Here is a 26,498-nt window from a genome sequence, read left to right on the forward strand (position 1 = left end):
AAACTTAAGTTACTGGAAGAAGACAACAATGAAAGAATTAGTGTTTCAATAAAGCTTCAAATCGAACAGAAGTGAACACTTATGCATTAAAAATGCTTTGGTAAAGAAATATTTGAAATATGTTTATGGTTATATTTTACTTGGCTAGATAAATTACTTAATATAGAACCAGTATATCTTACAGCTGATTCTATAATAACTACAATAAAAACTAGTAATACCAAAATTAAAGAACGGATTTTTATGAATATTTCAATCTGTCATAAAGACCAGAAAAAAAATACATCAGACCCAATGTTTTTTCCATATTAATAAATAAGACTTGTTTAAAAATGATGGAAAGCTACTTCACAGTTATACAGATGACATAGTTCTTTATTTATTATTATTATTACAAAAGAATGAATACCTATTGTTCTTATTACATATTTTGGAGAAGTGTGCATCTCTCTTTTGTAGTCTTCATCAATATTCACAGGTTTTATAACTTCATTTCCAACAACTTGTTTGAGAGAATCTGTAATGTAAACACCTGGAAGATGAATTTTTTTTCTGTTAGAAATGTTGAAATTATATAAGAATGGGTTCCATTATAAGTTAATTGATTTCATTAAGATCGATGCAGTTATAACAACTGCAGTTTTCAACAAAAAATACATGGTTTAAAAATGCTTTAGTTATTAGTTTCTCATGGTTTACTAAATACTCTTCCATTATGTGCTGTGAATCCTAATCTACAGTGTTAGTTTTAAGGCTTCTAATGATGATGAGCTTTTGTGTTTCTCTTGAGAAGGCAAAGTCCATGTTCAAATATTTTGAAAAATGTTGTCCACACTTAAGTATTTAGTTCAAATGACTGCCCCATGTATGTTGAAACATGTTTGTTCTGCACATAAAACCCAAAACAGGCTACATTCAAAATCTGTTCAGTTCATGGTAGATTTTAGAAGCATAATACAAAATGTAGTGTACATGTATTATAAACAATGATATTGCAGACAACATGCCCAAACATAGAATCTCCTTCTAGGCTAACCTGAGGGGGAAGGCAAGGGAAAAAGGTGAAGAGGTAGATGGGAAGTGAGAAAAGATGGAATGACAACATGAGGAATAAATCAGTGGATGTAACCATGAACCCAACTGAGAAGGGTAAAGAGAGAAAGATCTCAGGAGGAAGAGCATTGCCTCAGAAGAAATAGCTAGGAACAGGAAACATTGAAGATAACTGCACTGACAATATAAAAACTAGTAGCACATACCAGGATAAAACTTTATATGGATTTTGTTGAGGGTAAAAAGAAGTTAACATCATAAGTAGATGAAGACAAGGAAGGAACAGGAGAGAACATGGATTATGGTGCATTCTGTATATAAGACCAATGTTGTCTACAGGTGAAGAGGGGAGGGAATACCCTAGAATGGAATGGGGGGGAAAAACACAAGGCAAGAGGAGCAAACAGAGATAAAATAATGGAATTGAATACAACATGAAGGTCCAATCTGAAAACACCAGAATGCAGAGGCATTCAATGTATCTGTAAAAAAATGGAATAAAGAGTAAGAACGGGAAATAAAGGTGTTGTGGTAATGAATTATGAAGACCATATGACACGAGAGCCAGACCACACCACCAAGGACTAAACAATAGTTGCACATGAAAATGAAGGATAAGAAGGTTGGAATGTAGAATCTGTGACAGCAATTGAAGGAAGAAGAGAAGAGGTAGGGGAGGAATAACATGAATGAGCAATATGAAGGACCAAGAATGAAGGTGGGAGATCAACTGACAAAATAACTGGAGAGAAGGATAAAAAAGGAAATGTTTTACAAAATCCAGGTAAAGGCAGCCATAGCCAAAACCCAATGATATGAAATGTAAGATCAACTGGCGAAGGAGGAGGAGATAAATGTGCCAACAAACGGGACAAATCACCAAATGCCAAGTCAGTGAAAATGAGAAATGAAATGAAGGGGCCACTCTGTTGTGTAAACCCAATCCAGTTGGGAAAACAATTCACCAGAAGTCTAAAGGCACCTTGTATTTGACATGACAACCTAATCTCACCATTATGGGCACAAAAGAAACGAGGATCCCTAAGCCAGTTGAAAGGAAGGAGCTCCAGGATGGTGATAAGAAGAAAATGTACAACTTCAAATAAACAGCCCAATGCCAAACTATGGTCAACACAAGCATCTACACGGATAGCCCTTGAGTAGCTTTGTGTAAAAAACAAAATGCAAGCATCTCAGCCCTGAAGGGATTCATCCACAAATAGAAGGAAATCTGCCAACAGAGTAAAAAGCATGATTCCTGCAGAAATATGAACCTGGATTCACCCCCAAAAAGATATAATCAAGATGGTAGTAGAGAAGGAGAATGACAGAAACTAAAGGTTTCATCAGCCATGGAGGACCCATTAAAGGGACTGAAAACAAGCTTGACCAATGAGTATGAAAAGAAATCATCAAATATTACACTCTCAAAATTGACAGAACAATACAGTCTGTACTAGAAATAAAGCGAAGAGGAGAAGCTGTTCCAAACTTGCAAGGGTGACTATGAACCCTTAAAGAACAGGGACTGAGAAAGATGAATGGAAAGACTTCACTTGGCTGTAAAACCAGCTCACCTGAGTACTGTTGAAAAGGAGCTAACAAGTTGGACAGGCTGACACTTGCTCAGAATAGTAAGAAGTCCGTTGCCCTAGATAAAGAGTAAGTGAAACCACGGGTCAAACCTACCAACATGGATGGAAGATGCCAAAGTTGGCCCGAAGGGAAAGGTGTAAAATCAGTACATCATTCTATGATGGACAAAACAAAGAAAAGAAGAATGTACTGAGAGGGAATATGGTGATAAACATTGGAGATGACATTTGTTGTCATCCAAAGAGAAAGTAGGATGCCCTGTTGAACTAAAAGGCATAAACAAATGGAGTGAGACAGGATAGGTTACTGATCAGACTCCATTTTCTTGCCCATTGGACTGAAAACAGGGGAAGTAAACCCTCCAACAGTGTGGGGAGGTCTTAAAGCCCATTAGGTGAGGAGGGAGCAATCAACAAAGAAAGATGTTGCCATGGTCAGGGATCCTGAGGAGGAAGAAAGAAACAAGCAAGCTGGACCTGGGAGGAGGAAAAAGGGATAAAGAAACTGTATGACAAGGTACAAAGACCTCAGTGAGATATACAAGTATTGCACTGCTAAACAAAGTCAAAAGAGGAGTTCCAACTGGATCCTGAACAACTGGGCAGCTTGCAGAACTGATGTTGGTGTGCCTTACATCACTGGGAAAAACATTGAACTGTCGCACAGACGAAAAAGCAAAGACATAGAAGGGAAGATCTAGTAGACAAAAACATGTACTACGTATGGCACGAATGGGCAAACACAGCACCAGAAATGGGGGGACAAGAGAAATGAACGCAGTCTTTCCATAAGGGAGACAAAGTGTAAAGCAAAAATCAGAGAACAGGGGATTTCTTTTCACAACAAACAAAAAAAGGGAGGGATGAGGGTCATAAAATTTAGCTTTAAAGAGCAATGAACAAAACATCACACACTTGAGAAACACAGTCCTCATAAACCAACAAAGGCCAAACTAAATCCACAGGCAGGGTGTGGGAAGGCATGTCTTAAGCTGGGGAAGAGGAAAGATGTTGAGATCCTCATTAACTACATCAGGTACTAAAGAAACAGGTGAAACATAAGAGATATCCATTGAATGCTCAAACCTTTGGCAAAGGCAGATAAATCCCCTGACAAGTTGCCAGTATCTGTGGCTTGACGTATAGTTATAGATAAACTTGAAGTGATAAGGTGAACTTTGGAAGGCATACTTGAGTTGTATTAAACAAGTAAAAGATTTAGTGGCAAAACATTGGTAAAGAAATGCCTTCAAAATAAAATAAAAATTTAACAAAATAGAGTGGAAATGAAACATTTCAAACTTAAACGACAGAAAGATGTCTGCATTTGCAAGCTGCCAAACAAGAAGCGAGGACGAGGAAGGGGTGTGAACATGCCACATACTCCTATTATTTAACAAGTGTCTAGTGACAGTTTTCAACAATTCAGTGCCCATTTTGAGGTAAGTAGCTCAAGAATAAATGCAGTATTCCAAATGTGGCTTAACTAGTGGCCTATACAATGAAATTATAACATCTTTAGACTTATATTCAATATTTTTGTAAATACAATCTAAAATGCTGTTAGCATTGGATGTCTCAAGAGACTGATCAACTCCACACAAAGATCCCTTTCTTTCATAATACTGTTAAGGTTATTCCAATCCAAATTATACTTAATTCTTACATTGATCATAAATAAACCTATCTGCCATTTATTTATGCAATTCACCGCATCTTTTTATAAAGCAGCAGCATCCTCTTTACAGTCAGCAACACCAAAGACCTCAATATTATCTATAAATTTAAGCAACTGATTGACCATCCCTTCATCTACACCATTGATGTGAATGAAAAAAAAGAGTAAAGATTCCAAGATTAAGCCTTGAGTAACTCGTGTGACATTAATCTAGTTTGAATGAACTCCATTTATAAATCTGCCACTTTTATATCAAGTTAATGTATATTCCATACCTAAAAGAGAATTTTTAGGCCTTTTCTGTGGCACCTAGTCAAATGCTTTCTGTAGTTCAAAATACATCAAATCTACATAAGCAGTTAACTTAGAATGACAAAAAATGTGCAAGGCAAAATTTTTTCTTGATGAAACCATGCTGACTATCCAAGAACATTCTAAAATTTGTTAAATTACTTTGCAAGCCATCTCTTATTAGACTTTCAAAATTTTTCCCAGAAGTTATGCAAGACTAATAGGCTTAAACTTAGTTTGATAAAGGAGTTACATTAGCTAACGTCCAATCCTCTGGAACCTGCCCACCATTCAGTAACTTACAAAAACAAAAAGTAGTAGCAAATGATTCGTATATTCAACCATTAACCTCCTTCAAAACCCTTTGGTAAATATTATCTGACCCAAGAGCTTTATTACTTTTTAAACTTCTCATTTTTTTTTCACCAACTCAGAATTAATGTAGTCATCTTGTTTCCCTTTATCAATTGTTTGAGATGTGGAATATTGCTTGAAGCTTCATCAGTAAAAACTGAATTTAACAACCTAGCCATCTCATAATGATCACTACAGAGCTTTCCTTCATCATCTTTCAATGATCCTACCTAATCGTAACATTGTGTTCACCCTTAATGTATTTAAAGATATTTTTGCTGTTAATTTTTACATTTTCAGCCCACCCTTTTTAATAGTAAAAAGGAAGTGTAATGATGTGACGTGTTATCAAAAGGAAGTGTAATGATGTGACGTGTTATCAAAAGGAAGTGTAATGATGTAGCATGTGTTATCATAAGGAAGTGTAATGATGTAGCATGTGTTATCAAAAGGAAGTGTAATGATGTGACATTATTAATTTTTTTGATGTCACAATTTCCTGTTTCACCAATGTTCTTGGTCTTCTGTAATTTTCTAAATCTTCCATCATATCAGTCAATTTAAATTTCTTAAGTTTGCAATGCTTTTCTTTAATTTTATCCCTTGCACACTGTGTGAATCAACCTGTGTTGTTTTACTTGCAGCCCCCTATTATATGTTTATCTTAAAAATTTACCTTTAAAATTTTATTTGTTTGATTACTGTAGCCAGGTAACTCCTCTGCCAAATTTACAATTGATATTTGTATCCCTTCAAATTTGTAAGCAAAATATTATTCCTGATCTCCACCTGCAGCAACATAAACATAATAAAGGAATAATCACTTGCAGCCCGATGTTCCAATTTCTATCCTTTTGATCATTTCTGTATTAGAAGATAACACTAAATCTAAAATAGCATTGTTTCTAGTACTTTGCTTGACCAATGGGCAAAGAAAACCATCTAATGACAGAGTTGGTTTGCAAAACTCCCTTGTTTTATTTATTTATGGTGTGTGGAATATACAGGAAATATTTCAAACACTAACCTCAAATAAAGCATGTTATTTATCATGAAAGAAGATATATATCACTAAAATTCAGATATTAGCAGCAGATAAACAGTTGATCAGTTAAGATGCCTTTAATATTCTGGCAATTAACACACACTTCGATGTTAAAATTTATACATTTTGGAAGGGATTTTAGTTGCCTATTGTAAATCACTATCTCCACAACTTTATATAACTTCTTGCCACATGATAGCATTTACAACTGTAAAAGAATGGTATAAATATATACAAAATATTTTGCTGGAATAGGCTTCATATTTGTGATATTCTATACTGTTTAAAACTTCACAAATGAAAAGGAATAGAAACATATTTTACATCAATAAAACCTCAAAGTAATAAATCACTTCTTTACAAAAATAAGTAATAACTGAAATCTTTCATATTACTTACTTTTAAATGAATCACGTTTTTCAAGTATACAAATAGGACAACTGCAGTATAAAAGCTTACATTATTTTATTAATCAAAACTTTACTCAAAAATTATTAGCATGCAAAACAATCCCAATTTAAATCAAATAACTTTGACAGAAATATTTGTACTTCATTCAAATCATTCTTTCTATAATGATTATCATTAGAATGATAAATCTTAACTACTAATATATATTTTCCTTTAAATACTTTGAAACAATGTAAGAACTCATTAACCCTTTAATGCATTCAATTATGCCACATTCAAGTAATGCATCCAAATAGGTAGCTTCAGAGAACTTAATGTTACACACTATGTCTTCAAGGTCTCAAGAACATAAGACAGTATCTGGTTGGGAGAAACATTCCAGCTGATGCTCAATTAGATCTGCTTTGTTTGATGATACTGACCCTTGAGAAGCATTTTCATAATTGCAGCATTCAACTCTGACCCTTAGTTGAACATTTTAAAGGAGTAATGAATAATAGAATTAAAACTTTTAGTTGGTAGTCATTAAATATAGGAGAAATATTTCTAAATTGAAAGTTCACTTGAAATTTATTGTTTTCAAATAGATAAATTCTTTGTAGCCACACAACAAATAAATAAAAGGTATAGTAAGACTGCTGATGGAACTTATAATAAAATATTCCCTTTAATAATTACCTTTTATTGAATTAAAAAGGAATTGTCAACAAAAAAGTAAAATTATGGCTTTAGGAAAATAATTTTATTTCATGATATGTTTAATTTGACAGTTGTGTGATCTCAACTAATCTTGCACATAACTTACAGATAAAATGTAATTTAGTTATTTAAGGATGTCTTTGTATGTACACTCTTAAGAAAAGTTAAAATTTAAACCCTCCCTTTATCTTTCAAGAAGCAATTAATTTCTCTCTTAAATTTTTGTAATGTTATAACTTCCACCAATGTTCATAAAAACTGATTTCATAAGCTAATCACAATGTTTAAAAAAATGCTTGACTGGAACCTGGTCTGTCTTTTCAAATTCTCAAAGTTGTTTCAACAGCATATCTAATAAAGTATGACCAACTATAAGAATTCATGTGAATGGCACCTAGATGGGGAAAAATTTCACAAAGTGTATGTGTATTTTCATATGGGTAGTAAATCCTATGGTTCATTTTCTACTGGTCAAATGGTGAAAACTATTTCCAAAAGTGGTATATAGCATGTCTCAAAACCATTACTCATTACCATATCAGAAGTAGTCAGGGACCAATGTAATAGATTATTTGTACCACATAGAAATACAAGCCTCATATGGAAACAAGACTAGTAGGGTAGAGTTCACCAAAATGGTCTTCAGTCATAGCCTCTGTTCATAAACTAACAAATGAAATATGTATTTATGCTATTCCATATGAAGACATGCTGATTAAATCTCACGAACTACTGCATAAGGATTTCTCTGTGATCAAAATGAGAAACTGTCACTTTCATATACAAGGTAGATTATGGAGAGCATGCAGGAAAGACTTTTGTGCTTTGGAGATAGTAGCCTTAATATGGAACCTGTGCAATGGAAACTATGCCACAGGGCTGTTATCAAAATGCATGGTTGTCAAGCAAAGCATTAATGAACATAGCAACATAAGCTGTAAGAACACTGAGGTTCCAAAGTCATTTTGATATAACACTCAGTTCTTTGTATGTGATCTGAAACAGTCATTGATATACATAACTTAAGGATGGTTAGATACTGCATGAAGACTTCTCAGTCTGATATAAAAATTTAGTATAACAATATTTTTTATCTGTGCACTTTTTTTTTATTATTAGAAAGTCTCTCTTACTCCATAGTCAGTGAGAAGATCTAATGAATAAGATAGCTAGTTTCTGGTATAGTGACCAAAGAATCTATTTATTTCATTGTTTTAATTTCTCCCCTGTTTTATCTAACTTCAGTTTTATTTCACATTGTTTATGTCAGTTTCTAACAGATTTCAGTTTTGTTTTGCTACATGATATTAGAGTAACTGGTCAGCATTTTAACTTTACAATGGATTTAATTTTGTTTTGCTACATGATATTAGTGTAACTGGTCAGCATTTTAACTTCACAATGGATTTTATTTTGTTTTGCTACATGATATTAGTGTAACTGGTCAGCACTTTAACTTCACAATGGATTTAATTTTGCATTCAATTCCTATTTTACAATTCTGTTTAACTTTTAAATTCCTAGAATTAAAGCGAATTCCAAAAATATACCTTTGAAATAATGAAAGCCCATCCATTCTTTGTTGAAATTGCCCTTATGCTTTCAAAAAGCATGACTCAAAGTACTGAATGTCCTAATGCAATGTAGAGTATGTGTCAAGTTACCCTTAATTCTATACTCTTTCATCTTCCACATGAATTATTGCACATGATTCACATCTTACATAATCTCTGCTTTCTAGCCACAATTCAGATGGAAAAACCACACATAGCTTTGTTGTGGGGAAATAAGTGAGAAAGTATATCAGATGTAAGAACCTGTCTGAAGTTCATTTTAATTCTAAAAATGTAAAATTTTAAGCAGGTATTTTTACTTGTGAAGTAATGAAAACTAGAATATCCACATTGACAATAGTGACTGGAAATAGGGAGAATTAAGTTTATACAGGTAAATTAAGATATATGTTACAAAGCAGTAAGGTAATGATTTAAAAAACAAAAAAGATAGAGGCAAGCAGCATCAGAGTAGAATCTAGAAACAGAAAAATCTGAAAAAGTGGTTTTGAGAGAAAATGAGTGGAGTACACCAACCTTATATAAAGACTGGACCATAAAGTACTCAGAATGAAGGCATTATTTTAAACAGGATACCACTTCACCCTTAATACTCTTTAGTTCTTAAAAAGAGGGTCAATTAGGCCAGTAAAACTTTTGAACCCACAGAGCCAAAAAGTGAACATAGGTAGTGTCCTAAACAGGTGAAAGAATAGTATGTCATAATTCTGTAATAGTAGGTTTGCAGAAAAGTAATACAGTGAAAAATTATGACTAGACATACCTCAAAGGTTTTAACCCCTCTTCATCCATATTTAAAATGCCAAAGAGTCATGAAACTGGCAAAAGTAGTGGTAATGCAGAGAAAATCACAGAAATATCCAAGATGTCCCAACAATAGGGTCCAGACACTTGAGAGCAGTGCAATGGGAACATCAAAAAAACATGCAGCAAAGATGATAAAAACACTCGCTGGGTCATCATTGGACACTAGATGAAACTCTTTTTCTGCTTCATGACAGCATTACCATTTTAGGAAACACTATGCAGAGGATGGAAATGAGTTTAGGACAAACAACAAGGTCAATGAACATATCAGAATGCTGACTAGATAAATCCAGATAAATAAGAATTTCCTAAGAAGAGAAGGAAGTAAATTAATCTTTAAAAGACCAATTAAAGTGATAAGTAAAACCTGAAGAAATCCATACTATAATAAATGAAATAAATAATGTCTTAAAACATAATAGACCATTTCTGTTTATTAATCAAAATATTTCTCAATCTCAGACACTCTTGAAATGAGTAACAGGGTGTAAGACAAAATAAAAATTCTAGGTCTTTACATTTATTTGATGGGCCCTATCACACTGACAATCATAAGTACTTCTAAAATGAGTTTTATGAAGGATTATTTCTATTTCTATGTTGCCTTACAGAACATTCATCATTTTGATGATGCAGATGTAAATAATCTAAAGGTAGCATTGATGATGTATTCAAAATTGATGGAAATGTTTCAATTTCAACATAGAAATACACTTATATGTAGTTTCAGCTACAACTGATTGAGCCTTTGTTAAAATTAGAGTTTACAATTGATAGCTGACAAAACTGAAAAATGATAAATGTATTTGGCTTCTAGGCATTTGCTGCATTTCCTACTGAGTTGAAATGGCATTGAAAGATAACATATCTAAATCATTTGCTGATGTGAAAGACTTCATGATGACTATATCTTACTTATTCAAACAATTTGGAAAGTTCAAAAGGTAAATTGAGACAACTAACTGCATTTGGCATGCAACATTTCAATTTTCCAAATGTATATGGTATATAATTTTTTGAACACATAAGACATGAAGCATATCATTTACTAAGTAACTAGGTAATTCTTACTTGAGCAAAAGAGAATTACCTTGCCAGTTGCAAGGAGAGAGTAGTATATGTTAAATGTTATGGTTAATTAAAATTTTTCTTGTACAAAAATGTACTGGATGTATGTTCTATTCTTTCAATGCAGTTTGAAAGAGAATATTTTGTATTATCAGATACTGCCATGGCAGAAACAAAGAGCAGGATGCCTGAGAAAAACTCAAGAAAGAAATTTCAACAACAAACTTTGAAGCTTTTTTGAAACAGTTCAAACTTGAGGTTCCTGGCAATTGCAGAGCATTTTGCTTAAAGTTAGACACTAGAAAAGAAAACATGAAACACATCATAATGAAAATTGTAGACTTTGTTGGGATTACTGTAGACACAATTACAGTGCCAAAGAATCAATTGCATATAAATACATGGCCAGGTAAGCAGACCACAATCTATCTGTATAAATGAACTTCAACCACAAATAAACAGAGTGTCACAATGCAAGCAACTGGAATTACAATGAGGGATTAAGCACACAGCAATCACCAGATAAATTTCCACATCAACTGCAGGAGACAAGAAGCATGTCAAACTGAACCCAGAATTACAGTGCAGTGTGTGAATCTCAACTCAACTATATGAACAGGGATTCATGCTGTAGCCCATATTATGAACAGGAGATGAATGAGATTCACTGAGCTTTGAGCAGGGAATTAAACCATATGCACCTGTAATTATAAGTAGGATGCAGAACATCTGCTCAACTATAGAAACAAGGTATCATATGTCCTGCAACCAAATTATGAGGCAAAGTCCCCCAACCTAACTACAGGAGCAAGGAAAAGTTTTCCTGCAACCTAAATTACCAAGATTAAGGACACTTACCAGTCTCTACTACAGCAAAAGGGCACTATCAACCTGAACTCAGTGGTACGAAGAAAATCTAGCACTGGCTGGTCCAGCTCTTTTCTACATCAGACAATAACAATAACCTAGGAAGTAAAAGGAGGAAAAAATCCCAGCTTTGCCCTTTTGTTAAGAGAAAGGAGAGAGAAATATATGCATATACGTTTATGTTATATATGTATGCTACACTCTCAAGGAAACCTCTATGGTCTACCACTCCAGCAGCTAGAAACTGGAAAGTAGTAATGACTCCCAAAATCCACTCAAGAAAGGAAGGGTAAAAAAAAAGCAGTTGAGAGTCTGGAGAAATGATACACAGGGAAAAGTGGAATGGGTGACTGCAAAACCCCATTTTGAAAAGCAGACCACACTGAGTTATTCATGACAGGCATGGTGAACATGGGCAGCTATCCCCTTCTGCTTTACCCATGCACTCCATCGGTAGTATGGTCTAGGATGTGCAAGTTTATGACACATTATATCATGAGGTTATTCATCTAGAAGTGATCTTGTAGAACACTCCATTTCCATGGTGAGCATTGCAAAACCATTGAATATAAAATATGAGTTATTATGACTGTATAGTTCAGATTTCAAATCAAAGAATATCTGGTCAGGAGCCACTTGCCACAGAACAAAATCCATATTATGATAAAAGAAGAGAAAGCCCATGAAAATAAAAAAAAAGCATAATTAGAAACTTACCAGTCAGAGTTGCACAAAAGTCTGAAGAATGGCCAAAGGTGGAAAACAAAAAAGAAACTGTGATATGATGTAGATAACAGGAGATGAAAGAATTTGACACGGTACACATGCTTGATTGTATAATTTCCTCTAATAGACATTGAAGTCAAGAAACAAATGAAAAAGAGAAGTGCCTAATCTGAGGAGAAAACACCCAGAACAAATTCAAGGCGTAATTGCCAATCCAATCAAAAGTTGAACCCAATTAGTAAGGATTGAAGTTGAAAGATCACTAAAGGAAGAAGACTGCCAGAGGATAAAACAAGTGAGAAATTCTGCCACCCAAGCCATAGTAGACTGTTCAGTGGGAAGTCCCTGAGTTGTTGACCACCTGAAAAATGCCCTCCATTTGTGCTAATATACCTCCATGAAAGAAAGGCATATGGAACCAGCTAAAAGAAAGCACATCAACAGGAGAAATCATATTTCCTCACAAGGAACTGAATAAAAAAAGGAAGATGTGAAGATGCAGGGCAGGATGTGCAGGAAATAGGATTGGTAACTGAGGTTGATGAAGAAAGGAGGGAGACAATGGAAGAAGTACAGGAAAGGAGAGTAGTAGTTCCTGTAACTGTGGAAAACACAGCTGAGTTGGCCAAAAAGGAGAAATCAGAACAACCAAACAAGAAGTGGTATAGATGAGACAGATAACCCAATGAAGTAATCAGATAGGAAAATAAACATAAATGTATTTGTGGGACCAATCTTGGTTGAAGGCATCAACTCTTAAAACCTGAGGATGAAGAACCTAAAACCAAAAGACAGGTAATTTGTTACTGAGGCTTGTAGCAAATGCATTCACATAGGGAGAATCCCACAAACTGCAAAGTTCCCTGAAAACAAAAGAATCTATGGACCATTCTGTTCAATTTGCAACAAGATTGAAAGCATCTGGTACATGATATGCAATGAGATGAATGTGTTAAGTGTGGACCAAGTATACTAGATACAATGACTGAAAACACAGATCCCTCAACCAGGTGCCACCTTGGTGACTGATATGTGCCACCACTATAGAATTGTTGGAATGGACTATCAGCAGACAATGTCAGGTGAAAAGAAGAAAGTTATTCAATGCCCAATGTAAAATTAGACATTTGACAACCTTATATATGTAAAAACGGCTCGTTTGGGTTGAGAACATTTTTTGCGTAGAGGAGCAAACAATGTTCCAACCTTTTTTAGTCATTGTCCGATGATGACCGAAGGTCGAAACGTTGTTTGCTCCTCTACGTAAACATTTTTCTCAACCCAAACAAGCCATTTTACATATATATTTTTCTTTACAAGTGGGTTTTCTCGACATCACTGATTTGACAACCTTGATATACAAAGTGTTTCCATTCACAGGCTAATGGTTTGAAGCTTCCAGGTTTTTATCCAAGCATCCCAGCCTTGCAGAGATGAGCTGCAAAAAAGATGTAGATTCGGACATTGCAGAAAAAATAACATGCCTGATACCATATTTACCTTGTCCACCCATCAAAGCAGACTGTCTCATAGGGTAAGAGGAAAGATATAACCAGAATGCAAGATCTCATTGATTGTGAAGAGCTCACTGAAAGCATCTTATGTAGCCATGACTGAGAGGGATCAGTGATGTTACTGAAAAAAAAAAAAAACACAAAAAAAAGTGATATAAAGTTGTGAGCAGTTAGTGGTGGAACCAAAAAGGCTTGGCAAACTAGCAATTCCATAGAACAAAATATTAAGGACTGGGCTGGACTTGACTGACACAAATGTCAGAATTCATAGTGAAAAGAGTCCATCAAATTTGAGCAGTGAAGAAAAATAACATAATTGTAACCAACTGATAAAATTTTAAAGCAGGGGTTCCCAACCTTTGGCACTCGCGACTTGAAAATGTAATTGATGAAATAAAATTAATGTTATCCCAAGCTACTTCTAACAAGGCTACGTGACTCCCCTGCCCCAGGGGGTCGCGACCCACCTGTTGGGAACCCCTGTTTCAAAGTGAAGAAACTGTATGAATGAAAATTAAATAAACTTAAGCTGAACATGAGTTGTTAAAACATACAAAAAACATGTACAAATAAAAGCACTGCCAAACAAGAAGTGATGGTTCAATACAGAAGCATAGAGGGAGTCACATAAGCATGTCATGTTCCTATACATGAAGAAGTGATGCCTGATGATTTGCATAAGGTACATGTTGGAGTCTCTCAATTTCTGTAGGGGGAAGCAGAATACTTGTAGCATGTGTATAGAAAATGCAGTGAAAGGGAATAGCTAATTTTGTAAGTGGAGGTACATACTGTATTGGAAGAACAGAAGAAATGTTGGTACCCTCAAGACTTTGTTAATTGCAAAGCCAAAAAAAAAAAGATGGATGAAGAGTTATTTTAAAAGTATTTGTATAAATTTTCAAATGAGTCAGATAGTAATTGAGATGGAAAAGATCTATTAACAGTCTCCAATCTCCAAATTTATATGGTGCAACAGAGAGATAGGAATAAAACTTGAGGAAGCATGAAGTATTGGTTTAAAATATCCTTTTTATAAAATGCTGAAAACCTATTTATCCAAAATGTAAATGCAAACAGATAAAAGATGAAAAAAAAACTGGAAAAGCTGAAAGCAGAAGATGATAATCAGATCAAATGAAAAAAAACAAACTTAAAAAAGTTGATGAAGCCAAGAGTTCCACAGATGAACACAAATTCTTAAATAGTCCCTCAAAGGATGAAGCAGAAGGGAAGGGATTGGTCAGAAAATTGTAAAGTTATTTTCTGGGTTGAGAATACACAACCCAATTATTTCTATGTTGCACAACTTAAAGGCAGCAAAAAAATAGGAAGAAATATCTGATACATAAAGCTGAGAATTGGTAGAGGAAGAAGTAGATAATGCAAACAGATTACTGTTATCAACTGGTTACGACCAGAGGAAATACATGAAGTCAGGACCCTGAAAAAAACAAACTGTCCTGATTCAGAAATCAGTTTGAGAAAATACCATAAAAACCAAAGAGGGTGCAAGAAAGAGGCTCTTTGGAGGTCACCAGAAATGTTGGGAGGAAGGTGAATCTTTTGTAATATAGCTACACAAGTTAAGAAATAAAAAAACAAACAAACAAACCATGTTATAACTGGGACCAAGTACGAAAGATCTGCAGAAAGAGAAATATATAAAAGAGTTGCATGGTCCTTAGAAAAGCTAGTAGTAAAACAAAATTAGTTTACAGATGAGAGGATGGGAGACTTACATGAAACACGTCCATCCCACAGGAATCTGAGGGGTAAAGGCTTGAAACATCAAATGAATAGATTGCTAAACAACCAGAGGAAAGAGAAATGATAGGCAATTGTGATATTTTAATACTGCACTCATTGTTAAAACGTATCAGCCACATCCAAATGTCAAGAGGAGGAGGAAAAATGAATATTTCAAAAGAGAATTGTGCAACTAAAAAGTTCTTTCTTGTAAAAACTTCTATAATTGATAATGATCACACCAGAGATCAAAATATTGTACCTGTTATAAAGAGTTATCATACTTACTGCAATAGTTATAAATTATAATAAAATATTTGAAAACCTGCTTACATGCAATTGCTGTAACATTTACTTTTTAATAAAATCAATAATTAAACATCTTAAAAGTTATTACTATTAATAATTAGACACATACAAATGAGACAAAATTGTAATACATTCACTGTATTTAAAGTAAAATATTAGTTACTTTATATCTTTGGAATATAAAAAGAAAAAATTCACAAAGATTATTTTCCCATTCCAATTAAATATATATATATATATATATATACACACACACACACAGATACACACACGTGATTAATGATTATCGACATTTCAATTTGTTTTTTTCTTTTTTAGAAAACTTATAGACTAGTAATGTAGGACTGTAGCTGTATGAAGTTTTTGTAAAAGATAACCTGTTGGAAAATTATATTTATTTAGCCATCAGCAACCTATATTTTAAAATTTTCTTCATCATCAATGGTTAATTAACAACAAACTTAAAGACAATCAGAAAACAAACAAAAACTACATTTTGAAAATTGATATAACCCATAATAAAAATGCTGAGAATTATTCAACAAGTTAAGGTGATCATACCACTTGTATACTGAATTCTAGCACCCAAAGGGAAAGATTATCTGGTCATCTAGTTCAGTGTTATGAAATTATTTTGCTTCCTGATGTCTTGGGCTTCATCTTAGGTTTTTTTTTTACTGGTAGATCTATACTGTCCCTGTTTTGATTTCTTTTAACTTTTGTTTCTAATGTGGTTGATGGTTCTCCTTCTGCTGTCTGATCATCAGTGCTTGTAAATTGACTTGAATGGAGCAGATAGTGTTCAACAGGTTTTGGTGAAACTAAAAAATATATATTGAACATGTTATGCAAATTACTTTCTTGTGTTACAAAAAAGTGACTCCAATCAAACAATAGGGACATCTGTGGTCCCAGATCTAGTTATAAGTTATTCAACAAGATAAATAGAAGGTCAATCAAAAAATACTACAAAATTATGTGAAAACACTCACAAATGTACAGTCCTTCACATAAAACACAATCTACTCAATCATTACAATATGCTTCAGTTTGAAACATGAAGAATTATTTCTAATGAAAGTATTTCAAATCTCTATAATATCTGAAGATAAAATGAATACAAAGGTTCCATCTGCTTCCTCTTTATTCAGATAGTTTTCCTGCATCTGCTGCACATTCAGAATTACAACATAGCTGTGTAATTTCATCTATTATTTAATAACCTATGAGCAGCAATTACACCTGAGTGTTATGTAAACTAACTGCTCTATTAAAATTACTAATTTTGAAATGCTAATTGGAAGAAAAAGAGCTGGTTGTTAGAACCTGCTGCTACCTCTTTTTTTTTTTTTTTTTATTGTATGTACCATGGTTTGAGGAATGCTGTACTAATCAATTAACTGGATGCCTTGATTAATAAGGCTGTTGACTAATCAATTAGCAAATACCATTAATCACTCAGCTCAAATATATGTATATATTTACATAATCTACATAAGCTGCAGTCAAGAATTTCAAGTATCCAAAATTTTTAGTTAGCAACTTTTATGGGCAATAACCATATAATGAGATTAGTGTTATTAGTAAACTGATACACAAAAATATATAAAAGTAATGAAGTGGTTTATTTTGGGGGGAACATAATACATGTTTCAACAGAACATTATTCTGTCTTCTATAGCTACCTCGGGAGCAATACTTACTTGTGTCCTGAAGCAATTTCAAGCCCCATGACTGGACATATCTGCTTGAAATTGCTTGAGAGATAATGTAATGAAGCGTCCCATACTACTTTCATATAACTTCACAGTACTAAACCTCAAGCAGTTTCTTACCAAGGAAAAAGGCACAATTTGCAAAAGAACTCTCAATATCAACATTCAAATAGCTTGGGACTGAGAAAGAAAGGGTTCTCCCATTCCCCACTGGAAGAATCAGGAATTGGGGAACAGGAAATAACAATGAAATGAGTGCACAGATCACTCTCCTTAGCTTGCAGAACATTTGACTGATTCTCCACAGCTCAATGAAGGGGATGTATGTTTACACAAACAAGAGAAACCAGGGTTGAAAGAAGTAAGAGTCCCCAAAAGTGAGAGAACTGCATGTGTAAGAAGCAAAGGAGAGTGAAGAGCCTCTCCAACACCAAGATCTCCATGGTATGAAAGTGCAAGGGAAAAGGTTGAGCCAATCCACATTGAATAAAACTACTATGTGGAAAAGATATTGGGTGGGAGTCAAAATAGATGTGAAAATTTAACTAGTTAGCTCAGGCAAGACATTACTTGGAGAGTAGAGGTAATAACTGCAAAATCCTATTGAGATAGGACCAGGGAAAATCAGTTATTTATGTACTGATGGAGATAGGGGCCAAGAAGATGCATACAATAAGCAAAGGACTAGATGAATTGGTTTGAAACATAAAAAGCCGTGTCTATGCCAAAGAGAAGGACACAGAACCGAATAACCATTGTGAATACGTCAACAGAAATGACCAGAAATGGGCCAAATTGGAATGAGAAAGAAGGCATCTAAAATATCAACCTTGGTCATCTTGGAAGAGAGAATCCAAAATAGACTGAGAAAACATGCATCTCAAAACAGCTGGTATGGGTAATAACACTTTTACTAATAAAGCAGAGAACAACATTTTAACCTTCTTAGGTCATCTTCAAGTTAACAAAGAGAGAGTTTGCAACTGTTGGCAACAGTTCTCTGATTTATTTTGGTAAAAGTGTTAATACTCATACCAACTGTCCTGAAATACATTTTTACTTCACGTGGGTTTCTTGTCATCATGAGTGTGACCAAAAGTATTCTGTTGTTTAAAATTCCCCAATGCAAAGTAACCCATGAAAGTATAAGTGTAAAGCAGCAAGTTTAGACTGTGAAGCTATGATTGTAAAGGCTTCAGAGTGATACACCACTTCTTAGTCACTGAGCATTGGGTTTATAAAACTTGGCATGTAGAATATCTTTATGATACCCTCCCATTTTCTTTTTGTGTGTAAGAGTAAGTTCACAGAATTTTTTGTATATGCAAACAATTAAGCACCATTTTTGAGCACCATATTTTGTATCATGAACCACATTAGTGGCTCATAAGAGGGATCTCCTAGGAATTTCACAAAACTTTTAATAGAACAAGAGGGGTCATTATTTTCACCTGTTTCATCCAATACTCTGTAACAAATTATCAATAATACTTATCCTTCTGCATCCACCAATAGCAATTCAAACACTTTCAACCTCCTTGCTATCCCAACTGATATCCTGAACTTCAACAGGATGCAACTCACATTCCTCACCATCTCTTTAGTGTTCAATCCTCATTAAATAACTTATAACCCTGCATGTCAAAGAAATTTCTAACTTTAAAACTGTGTATATATAACCAAGTTTCAGTTATTTCCATTACATCTAAATGCTCCGTTCCAACAAGTGACTTTTGGTCATCTATTTTATTTCTTATACTTCTAGCTTTACAATAGTAAAAATTTACCTTTTTCTTTAAAATTATCCAACACTTCTCAAAATGTTTTCTCCATTTAGTTTATCTTGGTCCTCACCATTGTCTATTCATCATCAAGTTTAAAGTTTCAGATGATATTAAGGTCTTGGATGTTGCTAGTTGTGAAAAGAATGCTGCTGATTTACAAAAGGATTTAGATCATTTTATGAGTTGGGAAAATACATGGCAGGTGGGTTTTGATTATAATAAATTTAAGATAATGCATGCAAGTTATCATAATTGGGTGGGAATAACCTTAACAGTATTATAGAGAAAAGGAATCTTGATGTAATGGTTGATCAGTCTCTTTAGCCATTTAACCAGCATGTTGTTGCTAGTGGTTGGACAAATAGGATTTTAGGTTGTATCAACAGAAATACTGAATACAAAACTAGAGATGTTATAATTTTATACTACAGGTCACTGGTTACAATTCATTTAGAATACTGTGTTTGGTGTTGGACTCCTTATCTACAGGAAAGACAGAGAATTGTTAGAAAGGAATCAGAGAAAAGTTACTAGAATGGTTCCTAATAGAGAAGGGTAGACATTTTAAGGAGAAGCTGAAATCTCTCAAATTGTTTTCTTTTGAAAAAGGAGTTAGGGGAGATCTGACTGAGGTGTTTATGTTTGTAGAGGGAATTGACAGTGTGGATGCATCATCCTTTTTCATATTTAACAGTGAAAATAGTGGGACTAAGGGACACAAATATATATTTTGGCAGGGTAGGAGTCATCTTCAGATAAGACAGTTTGCTTTTCTTTCAGAGTGATTGGTCTTTGTAATGGGTTGCTTTCAGATATTGTAGAGGCTAGTTGGTTGGCTGATTTGGTGTTTTATGATGCAAAGCAAATAGGCTGTCTGTGCCAAAGACCTGGTAAAAAGTTAAAATTAGAGTAAAATTATTAAAATTCATAAAAAGGAATCAAAGTAAAACAAAACAATGCTTAATTTTTAAATTAAAAACATAAATAGTACTAAATCCAATTTTTATATCTAGTTTACAGCAGTATGAGAGAAACTACAGTGATACAAGTTGTAAAGGGCTTTCGGCAGCATAATTTTAATTATCATAACTCATCAGGATGACTAATGGCTAAGTTCAAACATCAGCATTAGACACCTGAAGCTGGCCTTTCCAGTCCTGGTTTTGACTTATTCAGCCATCTTCTAATTTCAAATCGAACTAGTTGTACTTTAATTCTTAAAATGGAATCACATTAAAACAATGTCTAATTTATAAATTAAAAACTTAAATGGTATTAAAAAATTAATGGCCTATAAAAAACTAAAAACATTTGTCACCATCAGCAATGACACTGTCTAACGTTATGGATAAATCTTGGGATAAAAATGTTTAAAATGGTGCTGTCGTTGAGAGTCATAACAATGACAAGACAGTAAAATGTGGCTTATCCTGATCTGAGTGCCACACAGATAAAAGAAAATGATGAGTTAAAAACTGTGGCCAATGCATAGTCCAGTTAGAACAACTTCCTCTTTCCAATGCTTATGGAAGCAAGATGGCCAAAGCCCAATAGAGGGTTTTAATTCAAAAAACTTGTTTTCACGTTACTCACTCCAAGTGGACTGCCAACTGGCACGGAGCCACGCCTTGAATATAGGACCATATTCCATGTATGGAACAGGCAGAGCAGTAATAGTACCAAAGCAGACAGATTTAGCTGCAATGTTGGCGAGGTCGTTCCCACGAATACCAACATGGCCTGGTATCCAGAAAAACTGGATAGAAGTAGATGTCAATGAGAAATGAGCCAGTCGGTTTTGAATATTTACGAGAACAAGGTGAAAACAACACATGAAGCGATTGCAAAGCCAGCAAAGAACTAAGCGAGTCAATATAAACAGTGCATGTTGAATACTACTTAGCTTTTATGTGATCCAGGGCAAGAGAAATGGCATACAGTTCAAAAGTGAACACAGAAACTGTAGAGGGGATTCTGTGCACAACCACCAAACTACAACAAACCATGGCAGAGCCCACAGAGTCACCTTATTTCAAACCATCTGTATAAATAGGAATGGAAGAATGGTTCAAAAGATGTTCAGCAAATAACAGATGGTATTTCCAATCAGAAGTACTTTTTCATGACTTAAAAAAAGGTCACATTTAGGGTTTGTAATAAGCTATAGTGGGATGCACTGACAAGTGGATACAGCAATGCTATCTAAGGACAGACCCAATTCATTCAACTGCGCCTGGATACGAAGGCCAAAAGAAGCAATGACAGATCATCTGTTCTGAAAAAGCATGGCCCACCAAGGAAGAAAAACACAACTCCAGGTGGGATGATGTGGTAAGGATTGAAGTTTGAGGAATACAGTAAAGACAGTTGCAAATGTCGGAGGTTTATAAGTGTACAAGCTCTGAACTGGGGAAGTGTGGAGAGCCCCAGTGCAGAGCCGAAGACCCTGATGATGAATGGGGTCTAGCACCTTCAAGGCCGAGGTCCTGGCAGAGCCATAGACCAGTGATCCATAGTCGAGTTTTGATCAAATACGAGCATGATATATATTTAGCATATAACATTGATCCACTCTCCAAGTGGTAGAAGAAAAGACATGGAGGATGTTCAGTGCTCTTGTACATTTGACTCGCAGCTGATTGATGTGTGGTATAAAGGTCAGCTTACAGTCAAAGATAAGCCTCAAGAACTTCGTCTCAGAGACCACAAAAAGCACAACTTCACCAATACAGAGTTCAGGATCAGGGTCAATACCATGTTGGTGATAAAAGTGCATGCAAAAGGTTTTAGAGAGAGAACAGTTAAAGGCCTTTGCTGTGGTCCACTTCAGTAAATGATTGAGGGCAGTCGGTAACTACTGCTCAATATACCTCATGTTCGACGACTGATATGAGATGTGAAAGTTGTCAACATAGAGCCCATTTGCAACAGTAAGAGGGAGTTGTTTAGTGATGGCATTAATTTTTATACTGAAAAGTGTGACAGTAAAAACACAGCCCTGAGGGACTCTAAGTTCCTATAGGAAAGAATGGGAATGTGTGGAAACCACATGAAAGGAAAGATGTGATTGCTCTGTCCAAGTCTTGGTGGCTAAGAAGGTGGAGGATGAAGCAGAAGTGCTAAGTACCTGCCATAAGCTTTCACTACGGGTATTGGCAATGCTCCATGTATCAGCTATTACCTAGCCATCAGAGAGTAAGATCGAGAGGGGAACAGAATTATATTGCCCACTGACCTTTTGAATCTTGGCCCATATGACTTTGTAACTGTTGGAAGAAGATATGCTGGTTGTGAACTTAATCCTAGAGTCATTCTGGCTTTGACATCCTACCTACTGAGCATGTGCACAGGCCTGCTGGAAAGTAATGCAATTTGAGAGTGTGGGGTAGCTACAAAAAGTATCCCAGGCCCGTTTTTGAGCCTTCCATGCCATGTGGCAGGCAGAATTCCACCATGGACTAGGATATTGTGGAAAATGTGTTGAGGTTTTAGGAAGAAACTGAGCAGTTGCCTGTATAATACAGTCAGTCACTGCTGCCACACAGTCTTTTATTGATGGCTTACACACAATGGTAGGATCAAGTTCTGTGAGAGCAGTGAAAGAGGGCCAGTTGGCTTGATCAAGCTTCCACTAGGACATGCAGGTCAGGTAGCATTGACCATGGCCAGTCTCTTTCAAAATTATAGGAAAATGATCACTGCCCTCATGGGTTATTGTCAACTCTCCATGAAAAAACGGGAGAATAGTGAAGGGGAGCAAACTGAGAGATCAGTAGCAATAAAGGACAGACTAGGTGCAGAGCTGACCTCTCCCATCAATATCAGTATCTCCCCAGAGGGGATTAAGTCCATTAAAGTTCCCCAGGAATAAAAAGGGATATGACAACTGTTCAACAAAAGCATCAAGGTCTGATTGATCACAGGTCTCTTCAAGAGACAGGTAGAGAGAATAAACAGTGATGGTATAACCAAAGGAAACACGGATGGCTACAGCCTCCAAGGAAGGATGTGTTGAGTGGCAAAGACAGGGTGGGCACATGCCAATTAACCAACAGTGTCACCCCTCCATGCACTTGTCCATCACACAGCCTGTCATTTCTGTACAAAGAAAACTGCTGAAAGGTGACTGTATTGGCAGGTTTTTGAAATGTTTCCTGTAAGGAAAGATATACAAGACTGTATGAAGCAATCAGTGCTTTGATGTCATCCAGATTAGAATGTAAACGTCGACAGTTCCATTCTATCAAAGTGGTCATTTTTATTAATGTGAAGACGGAATTGGGTGGAGAGCTTTTCTGTTTTCGACCACGTCTCTTTTTTTATTGTCTTTATTTGAGAGAGGTCTGTTGACCTCTATGGATCCAGCCCTGGGTCAATTGGGCAGGTCTTTGTCATTGGAAGAAGATTCCAGCAACTGAGGATGTGAACGAATGATCATTTTCCATCTTGGAGCAGGAGAAGAACATGTACCTTAGGAAATGCCCATACCCAGAACCAAAGGAAGTGGATCTTAGGGTTTGGTGAAATGAATGTTAGGGACAGAAATGAGTGTTGACGTTGATTCATCAACTTTTTTAATCGTGGACTTCATACGGTTTGAGAATGATTCTTTTGGAGGCACAGAGAGAACTGTCTGCACTCACACTGTAGTAATGGAACGAAGTGCAGCAGCATATGTTCGAGATGAAGTGGTGGACAGTAACTTTTGAGCCTCAGGGTAAGTAATATTTTGTCTTCAAATGCTGCAGCTCTTTTTCTTCCAACCACTTAGGGAAAAAATGAAAATAGGATATGTGAGAGCCATTGTAATTAACGCAATGAGGGTCTGTTTCACACTCACAGGCATCACGGTCCTTGCCACCACAGCGAGCACACATCAAGGAACCATGACACGATGTCTTCAAGTGACTGAACTGATAATCTTGCAATTAAGATAACCTGCCTTGATGGTGGCAGGTGGATGCAGTGATGAAAAATATTAAAATGAGGACATTGGTAGGCATCATAATTTCATCTTTGCGAGTGGAGATATGCCTCACTGTAGAAACTCCATGGGTGGAAAAACCGGCAAGAATCTCTGACTCAAGGATGCTCTTCATATCCCTCCTAACAATAACTCCCTGTGATGAATTCAAAGCAGCATGGGGCATAACCTCAATGGGTATATCCCCAGTCACCTATGAATGTAAGAGGACTTCACTGTGTTTAGATGTGGATGTTTCCACCAATTCATCACCAGAGTGAAGCTTTTTGACTGACTTTGGAAAGCCAGTGAGTCCCTCTAGTTCCTTCTGGATAAAAAAAGGAAAACATTTGCCCTGAGGGTTTGTCTGAAAGTGAATGTAATATAAGAAAATGAGGTACAAGTGTTACAGATGTTGAATATTGCTGCTCTGAATCTTCAAGATGTGGTCATTTACCTATCTACTGTTTTTCACTGTTTTATTTAAGTTCTTATTGATGGACTCATTATAAAAGAAAAATTGTTTCCTCGCCCAATGACTCCACCCACCATGGAGCCCTACGATTGGGGACGCACTACAATGCCAAAGAAGGACACTGCAGTATCGCTGGGTTTCGTGAACACTATACCCAAATACCAGCATCAGATACAGTGTGCACAACACCTGTTGAGAACATTGAACACTGGTACTTGATTGATCCTAGCTAGCCCAAGTGGATCAGCCGAATGACTGTAGGAGGCACCCAAAGGCTACCCATCTACATGAATTCAAGAGCAAAGTGGTTTGTTAAGGTTAGACCCCTTAACTATCAGAAACCTCTCCTTCCCTTCACAGGTTACCATGCATGGCAAACATATGGGTGGATGTTTAGATCCCACAGGATTAGAACCTTCCCTTGGAGGTTCCCTCACTATGTACAGGAATCCACACCAAGGGAATTGTAGAGGCAGTAAGATTTAAATGAGTTTAAGAAAAAGCTTGATAAATATATGAATTAAAAGGATGTCTAAAATTTTTAAAAATTATTTAAATGTAGTTTAGAGGATGAAACAGTGGAGATGGACCACTAGTTCCCATGTTGTCCCAAAATTTAATGTTATAGCTAAGTTAATAGCCCTTATAAACAAGCTAACTCCACAATATTTAAATTCAAACCATTAATTTCTTCCTAGTTTCTTTCTCTTCTATAATTCCTCACTTACAGAACCTAAAGGCAAAATAGTTTAATAGAATTTGTTCAATACTATTTAAATGCACTATTAGTTGTACCATTAACTTTTAACAGTATTGTTTCTAACATTCTGAAAGATGTTATTAGCTACTCAATCAATTGCATGGAAAGGTTTAAGTTCCAACTGAAATACTGCTGTCAATTTCCACACTTTATAATTGTCTTTATCTATTTCCTCTGCTCTGTTTAGGATAGCCTACAATTTCTCCTCGAATCTGCAAAGACTACATTTATGAACAAACTGTACATATCTACTGATAGTAATACAAGCTTCCAACACATCTCTTGTAGACTTCAAAATGTCTATGATTTCTTAGTTTATGATAGGTCTATTTATTATATTAATAATAATTTAAGTTTACTATATTAAAAAAAAATTGTTAAATTTAGAAAATTATATTCCATTAAATTTTACATTTTATTAATATTTATAACACTAAAAGTAGTAGTTAACCGTAAAAACTGGATATTTCCTACCTTTTCGCTTACTTCTCACGCAAACTTGATGCAGTAAGTTATAACGTTTAATATATTTCAATAAGTGAAAATGCTTCCGTCACAAGCTCCACATTTAACCCCAAAGACAAAATCATATTTTTGCCATTTCTTAATTTTTTGTTTCATCTATAGCACTTCCTGTTAAGAAAATAACAATTTTGGCTTCTGTTATGGTTAAATGAAACCAACTCTTCGAAGTATTTTTAATAACCGTTTCCATCACACATTTAATAGCTTTTTATCAACTCCTTGAAACCATCCTTTAATGGTATCTGCCATGATTAACTCTTCATTCGCTCGGTCTCGCAATACTAAAATACAGATTATCAACTGGTTAAAATAAATCAATTTTAATTTTTGTGACTTGTTTTCTTCTTGCACTTTGATGAAGTTAAATAAATTGAGAAGCAAAATGGATGACCAGTAATATTTGAAATTGTGATTCTTCTATGAGTTTATTAAAAAAAAAATTGTTATGCAAAGTTCAAAACCTGACACATAAGAAAGCACATAATTTCAGAGTTTTAGATAACTTTTAGAAAGCACTCTTAAATTAAAATTCTCAT

The 26,498-nt window shown here is 35.1% G+C and overlaps 1 long non-coding RNA gene across 2 annotated transcripts; it reads right to left on the minus strand.

Moving 5' to 3' along the window:
- Positions 1-124: 124 nt before the first annotated feature.
- On the minus strand, positions 125-26,427 carry LOC143237488 (uncharacterized). Of its 2 annotated transcripts, none has more exons than XR_013020102.1 (4): positions 25,912-26,423; positions 19,243-20,126; positions 16,302-16,561; positions 125-532 (listed from the first exon to the last, which is right to left on the minus strand). It is a non-coding gene; the product is annotated as an uncharacterized LOC143237488 (long non-coding RNA). The 2 variants fall into 2 exon arrangements; XR_013020101.1 differs by lacking the exon at positions 125-532 and adding an exon at positions 5,926-9,815 and having other exon boundaries at positions 25,912-26,427.
- Between the last annotated feature and the right edge of the window lie 71 nt (positions 26,428-26,498).

The sequence above is a fragment of the Tachypleus tridentatus genome, chromosome 13, assembly GCF_004210375.1.
Source record: "Tachypleus tridentatus isolate NWPU-2018 chromosome 13, ASM421037v1, whole genome shotgun sequence".
NCBI classification, from domain to species: domain Eukaryota; kingdom Metazoa; phylum Arthropoda; class Merostomata; order Xiphosura; family Limulidae; genus Tachypleus; species Tachypleus tridentatus.